Source organism: Triticum aestivum, chromosome 3D, assembly GCF_018294505.1.
Source record: "Triticum aestivum cultivar Chinese Spring chromosome 3D, IWGSC CS RefSeq v2.1, whole genome shotgun sequence".
Classification (NCBI taxonomy): Eukaryota; Viridiplantae; Streptophyta; class Magnoliopsida; order Poales; family Poaceae; genus Triticum; species Triticum aestivum.
The window spans coordinates 172061914-172068817 of NC_057802.1; the positions used below are offsets into that span (position 1 = coordinate 172061914).

At 50.9% G+C, this 6904-nt stretch overlaps 1 pseudogene; it reads left to right on the plus strand.

The window, feature by feature from the left end:
• The first annotated feature begins 447 nt into the window (after positions 1-447).
• On the plus strand, positions 448-1368 carry LOC123076231 (E3 ubiquitin-protein ligase SINA-like 10; annotated as a pseudogene).
• The last annotated feature ends 5536 nt before the right edge of the window (positions 1369-6904 follow it).

The following is a 6904-nucleotide window of genomic DNA, read 5'->3' on the forward strand; positions in this document are numbered from 1 at the left end:
TCCCCTACACATGAAACTGCCACACGAGAGTCCGGGTTGTGCTTGGCTCTTCACCTCTTCGGGAAGTAGAACAATGATGGTACTACTGCAGTGGAGTACTATAGTATGCTTCTGGCCATCTGACACCGAATGAACTGCTGCATGTCCACCGCGTGCGGGAGGGAGAGCGTGTAGCGAAAGCTTCTCCTAGTCCCGCGAGCCACCATGCTCATGGGCGAGGGAGAGGGTGTTGTAATCAAACTTCTCGTTGTTATACGAGTTGACGCGACACGTCAAAGCAGTGCACTCGATATATTTCAATAATTTGTGTTTACCGATGCATTAATTACAACGCATGCATGCATGGCGTGACTTTCCTTTTGATACTTGCATGTGTTGATTTAATGCACCTTGGAGTAGTATGAAGTGACGGTAAAACTTTGTAATGCCCCGGCCCTAAAGTGAGAGATGGCTGTGCACGAGGAGGGCGAGATCATGCCGACGGAACAGAACCCAATGATGGAGCTCTCTATGGTCTCTATGGACCTCACTTGCTCCAATGCCCCTTGTGCCTCCGCCCCTTGAAGCCTCCAGTGTATGAGGTTCGAATACACCTAGTCCATTCGGCTGATCGAGCAAGGTGCAGGTTTCTTGATTGATGTGTTGTTCGATTGATTTGTGCAGTGCAAGGGAGGGCACCTGGCCTGCGCGAACTGCCGCGGCGAGCGCCCCGGGAACCAGCGGCAGTGCTAGAAGTGCGAGCGCGGCGGCGGCTTCGACATGCAGAACACGGTGATGGACGCCGTCCTCTCCTCGGTGAGGGTGGAGTGCCCGCACGAAGGCTGCGGGCTCTACGTCACTTACCACAAGCTCGCCGATCACCAGAGCATGTGTCCGCTCGCTCCCTACAAATGCCCCGTGCCCGTCTGCGGCTACGAAGGCCCGCCACCAGTGCTCTCCCACCACATCACCACCGTGCATCCCATGCCCATGCACAGGATCCAGTACGGCAAGGTGCTCCAGCTACAAGTGCCAGTGTCGGAGCCACGGCTCTTGCTGTTCGCGGAGGAGGACGGCTGCACGTTTTTCTTGGTTGGCGATGTGCTCGACATCGGCGCGCCTATCACCATGTCGGTCGTGTGCATCAGAGTGGGGGCGTCCCCACTACCGCACTACACGGCCAAGCTGTGGGTGAACGGCCCGCCGGGGGATCCCAAAGGCAGGACCGACGCCGTCAAGGTGGAAATCGAGGTGACAAGCAGCAAGGATCCTGGCGACGTCGCCGTGCAGGAGCTGACCTTCTTCACTGTTCCGCCCAAGCTGCTGGGCGGGGCTGGGTTGTCGAGGACGGTGTCCCTCCACGTTCAGATTGACAAGCTCACCTCCTAAATGATTCTATAGTGCCTTCTGTTTATCTTAGTAATATGCTAACATAGGGGTTAACTCGGTCTACTTTAGCTTAAGAGATGGTGGGTTTTGGTGGCAATGTAGTAATTACTTCGATATTAGATCAGCAGTTAAAGTAATTTCCAACAGTAGAACGGATATTTTGTGTCTGTTGGATATAAAGATCCTTTGGGTAAGAAGTATAAGCAGCTTATATGCTTGTTTTTTCAGGAAGTGTTGCATACTTGTGCGAGTTGACGCGACACATCAAAGTAGTACTACTACTAGTAGTACTCCCTTCGATCCTAATTTCTCTGTGCACAAGTCGAGGCGCAGATACCAAGGAGGGCCAGGTTGTGTCTATACTTGGACAACTCAACTGACTACGCACCAGGCAGACGAAGCTCATGTCGTGTTGGTGCCGTGTGCGGCCCGCACATTAACCAAAACCTCGCGCATCCAGCTTAGCCTCCGTGTTTTAAACTTCTCAATCTCAAGGCCAAGGAGCAACGAGAACATATGATAGAGCCAATCGGATGGTTGAGAACACTACAATTCATAGCTATAGATGCGTGTGTGAGAGGGGACGAGTGCATGCGTGCACCTCTTCTCTTCGTGTATAACATACTAAACTCAGAGTACACGTGTATGTGGGTGGCATCGACCTAGGGAGCTAGAGATGGTGCGTGCGAGAAGTCCCGAGAGACTAGGTGTGTGCGTGGGAAAGAGGGAGAGAGATGATATGTGTCGATGTAATGCGTGTGAAAAAAAGACTAGTCTATAGCTCACCACAAGGCTATTCCGTCGAATGCCCTGATAACCATAAGATATGTATCCGACGGTGCCAGTTATTGCACGTACACAACAATAGAAAAAGAAGTACCATGGAATATTACAAAATGGATTACTTTTATCAAATGCAGATTTCTTATCAAATGCAGATTTCTTTGCTACACCACGGCCGAGAACACGTGCCCATGTTACGCCATCCGGGAATAGTGCCGCACTTCAAAACTAGAACCGTCAATAAATTTTGAGCTTGCGTCTCGTCACATTCCAAATTACTACCACGCTATATTTAATTGCAAACCTGTTCACACCGATCACAACCTAAACGGTTTCCCACTTGGGAGTGTATTAGTACTCAGTTATAAATACTACTATGCCAAGATGACTGCACATTCCTACTCAACTCCTCATCCACAAAAACAAACAAGTCATTCAGCATCATTCCCTTGTGTCTGCCATGGCCAGCTTGAGTTCTGGGTCGAGAGATTAGCACCAATGAGAGGCGAGCATGGAAGCAGAAGCACGAGAGATGTCCCGCCTTGCCGCGAAAGCAGCAGACATGTCCCGCCGTGCGGCAATAGAAGCACAGAGGTCCCACCGCGCCGCCAAAGCAGCACAGAGGTCCCGCCATGCCATCGATGCAGCAGGCAGGTCCGACCGCACCGCGGAAGTAGCAGAGATCTCTTGCCGCACCGTAAATGCGGCAGAGATGTCCTCCCGTGCCGCGGCGCCCGGGAAAATGTCTCGCGGGCATGCGACGACTCTTACAGGCGCATGCATGCGATCGTCCATAGCCAGATGGATCAGATCTCCGGCTGGGCAACGTTGCAGGACAACATGAAAGCCTGTGGCACCCCGGCTCAGAGAAATCGGAACGCCCCGTATTCCATCCCAGAGATCGAGGAGAAGTCTTCTGGAATACGACACTGCTTAGCATAGAACAAACCAGCTTTCTATTATTACACGAATATGATTACAATGTCTCCGATATTATAATGAATAACATCGGCACGACGACACTACGACATCCTCAGTTGCTCTATGCAAGCAGCAGAACAACTCGAAGCAGCGGAACAACGACGACGGTGGTGAACTCCACTCCACATGGACTCTGGCTAGAACGTTCATCCTAGCTCGCGAACACAGGAACAACACCAAACAAGCAAGCAATCCAGGCACGACCTGCAAACTGGCATGACACGCCAGGTCAGTACATTGAATGTACTTGCAAGCTCACAATAACCAGAAGCATTAAAGACAACAACAGCATGGCAATTACAGGTTAAACAGGAATTAACATGAGATCCTCATAGCAACATGACATGAGCAACATGAACATGATACAGCTAGAACAACATGAGCATGACATGAACATATGAATCTGACGATACAAGCATGCAACATGATGACACTATATGCACTATTTATTCTGCTCGGATTACTACATTACCATCACATGCATCACTTACCAACCTCGGACATCACACGATTATCTCAGGATCAAATCAAGCTTGGTATAAACAATACCGTAGTAATCATTAAATGACCACAAGGAGCTTGATTTTTACCCACGATTCTCGCACAACATCACGAATATACAACAACTTGGTGATCATTCATGGATCACAAACGGAACCACTCTGGGTTCAAAGGGCTACCTCGTAACCAAACGGTGATCTTTCCAGCGATCACAACCAACTTATCTCATCATCGAACCGGGGTTGTCATTAATCAAGTTATTATTAATACTGTTGACTCACAGTGTGACCGACACGAATTGGGCCCTTATCCGCGGGCGCGGCTATCGATAGATTTAATATACACTCTGCAGAGGTTAGTACACTATACCCACACTACGGAACTCGTGGCCTCGCATTCCCATTCGGTTGGACCAACGGCGTTCCGACAAAACCGATCTACTGCCATGACACTCTCCCGGCCACTCCGACTCACTCCCTACTGGGCTAGTCCTGGGTGGCCCCGTGTCTACCAAAGACACAACGACCACCGTTGTAGCCAAAATGTCCCTCACGGGGACCGGATCCGTAACAACAACAACGGGCACACAAGGCTTATGTCCGCCTACCTGATCAGGGTAGCGCGCCCATAACCTTCCCTAGTTGGAGGCACCGGCGAGAGGCACGACAATAGAACCAGTTAGGACCTTCCCATAAAGGTAAGCGTGGTTGCACTGGTCAGTTAGATATGGTGGCACCATGACTCAGCCAACGGTTGTTCAAGTTCAATTTAATCCGGTTAAACTTGAATGCAATATGCTGAGCCATGATAAAATAACATGATGCATTTACAAAGCATGAGCATGATATCAACATAAGCACGGGATGCAACATAACTATCCACCATATCAACTATGAATAATCTCCAACAGAACATTTGGCATAATGACGAGCATAAATATTACAAGTGCAACACTACTCATAGCATAACATGACCACTAGCATCAACCATAAATACCATGCAAGAACTCATCAATAACATTACCGAGTAACACTTAACCAACTAACAGCAAAGGAACAACGCATATTAACAGTACTCGGCAACCGACGTTAGTCATGCACCGAAGAACATGACCAACCCAACATGTACTACTATCAAGCATGGCAATATGAAAGTAATACTAGCAACTAGCAGGGCATGATAACCAGGTGCATAACAACATATCAAGCAAGTAAGCACTAACCTAGAAGCATTATTGAAACAACGATAACCATATTTTAAACAAGCAATCATTTAATAAATATTCAAGTCGAAAACCATGGCTACTTCATGACTATCATGCAAGTGGGTATTGTGGCTTGCCTGGGGATGAAGAAGGCACCGGGAAGAAGTGCGGTGAAGCCGCGAAAAGACTTGCCGGAAACAGTTCTCTCTCGGAGGGGCTGTTTACATGCAAGGGCAAAAAGGTCATTTCCAGTATGTCAAACCATAGTGAAAATGAAACCAACAGAACAGGCTCGACGAAACAAAGAAGTGAGCTTTGGATTCACCTCAATCAGAGTCTCGAGCAAAAAGATATAAGCGTTTGAAATCCAGGGACCAATCTGTAAAATAAACTCTACAAACAGGCCCCTGGGCTGAAAAAGAGAAAAGATATTTCAGATAATACGCTTTCAGAACCGAGAAACGTATTTGCAACGGAAGAAGGAAGGAAATACGCTTACATCACGCGAAAACGTACTTTCTGAAGTCCGCTTCCACTTAACCACGTGGACAGTGGTGGGACCGGGCGTGGGTCGCAGACGTGCGGGTCCCGCGGGGTGGGACCCGTCACTTATCCACGTTGGCACCTGGGGGTCAACGCGCAGCGGCGGGACCGGCGGCCTGGGGCGCTACCAGGAGGGGTCAGGGAAAGAGGGGGCCTGCATGGCTCCTGTCTTCTTCCTCCTCCTCGCTGCGCCTCGATGGAAACAGAGGAGGGAGGCAGGGAGGAGACCGGCGACGGGGCGGACAGCTCCGACCGTCCCAGGCTCAGGCGAGAGCACCGACCGGTTCGGGGCGGAGTGCCGCGTCCATCCAGACGAGAAGAGAGCGCCAGGGAGGACTAGGGGCGACAGGGCTCACGGCGACAGGGAGGCGGCAAAGGGCGGCGACCGTTCTCGGGACACAGCCCTAAGGGTGCTCCGGCAAGGTGGAGAGAGAGTAGGGAGGTTCGCCGCGCTCTGTGGAAGCCGAGGGTGGTGGCTAGGGGAAGGGTAGGGCTATGCTAGCCGTGAATTTAGGAGGAGGCCGGGAGTGGACACGGGGGCATGGGGCAGCGAGGAGAGGCTCAGGAGCTCGAGGGAGAGGCCGGGAAGGACTAGAGGAGGGTTGTGAGGCTGGTGGTGTGCTCGAACGGCTCGGGGGAGGGCTATATATAGCCGGGCGAGGAGGCCGTGGCCGAGTGCCGCCGTTCGACCTCGGCCAAGGCTCTGGCGAGGCTCAGCGAGCACGGGCGAGCACGGGAACACGGCGAGGGGGAGTGTGGACGAGCTACAGAGGTGCATAGTGCAAGAGGGACCGAGGGCGCAGAGGAGAAGTGGCCACGACGCCCTTAAGGCTGGGTCGGCCACAGTGCGTCCGTGGGTGCGAGGCGACGAGCGCTGACGGAGGGGCTGACGGAGGGGGAAGCGGCTCCAGGAGGACGGCGACGACGCGAGCTAGCTGTTGGACATGCTCACGAGCACGAAGACGACGAGAGGGAGAGGGGCTCGAGCAAGAAACCATCCTGGACGCGGCCATGGCATGCCAGAGAGGTGGTGACCGCGTGAGCTGGCGAGGAGAAAGTGCCAAAGGCTTGCAAACATTGTCTAGTGCGTAGTTCATCCAGGGGAGGTTCCAACTGCGGTGGTAGTTTGGTTAAAAGTGCTGTGGTTAAAAGGTAATTAACCTCTGAAGTTTGCTGCAGTAAACTTGGATGAGAACTGCTGATCAACAGGAAGTTGTTTGGAAGAAATGGAGTTGTCTGGTAGGTTTAGGGTAAGAAGGACTTTCACCCTGGTAACTTGGAGAGGATTAGGATCAATATTTAATGTAGTTGCTTAACAACCACATAAACTGGTCCAGAAACTAGATTAGGATGATGCACTCTGATGAAGCATCAACTTGAGGTGAAATTTCTCAAGGCCTAATGATTTGGTCATAGTAAGATGCTGTAAAAATTTCATACCAATTGGATTCACCAAAATGGTACTTCCTTCACAACTATCTTCACTGACCAGAATCTTGCAAACAATCTAGAGGAATAATGGCT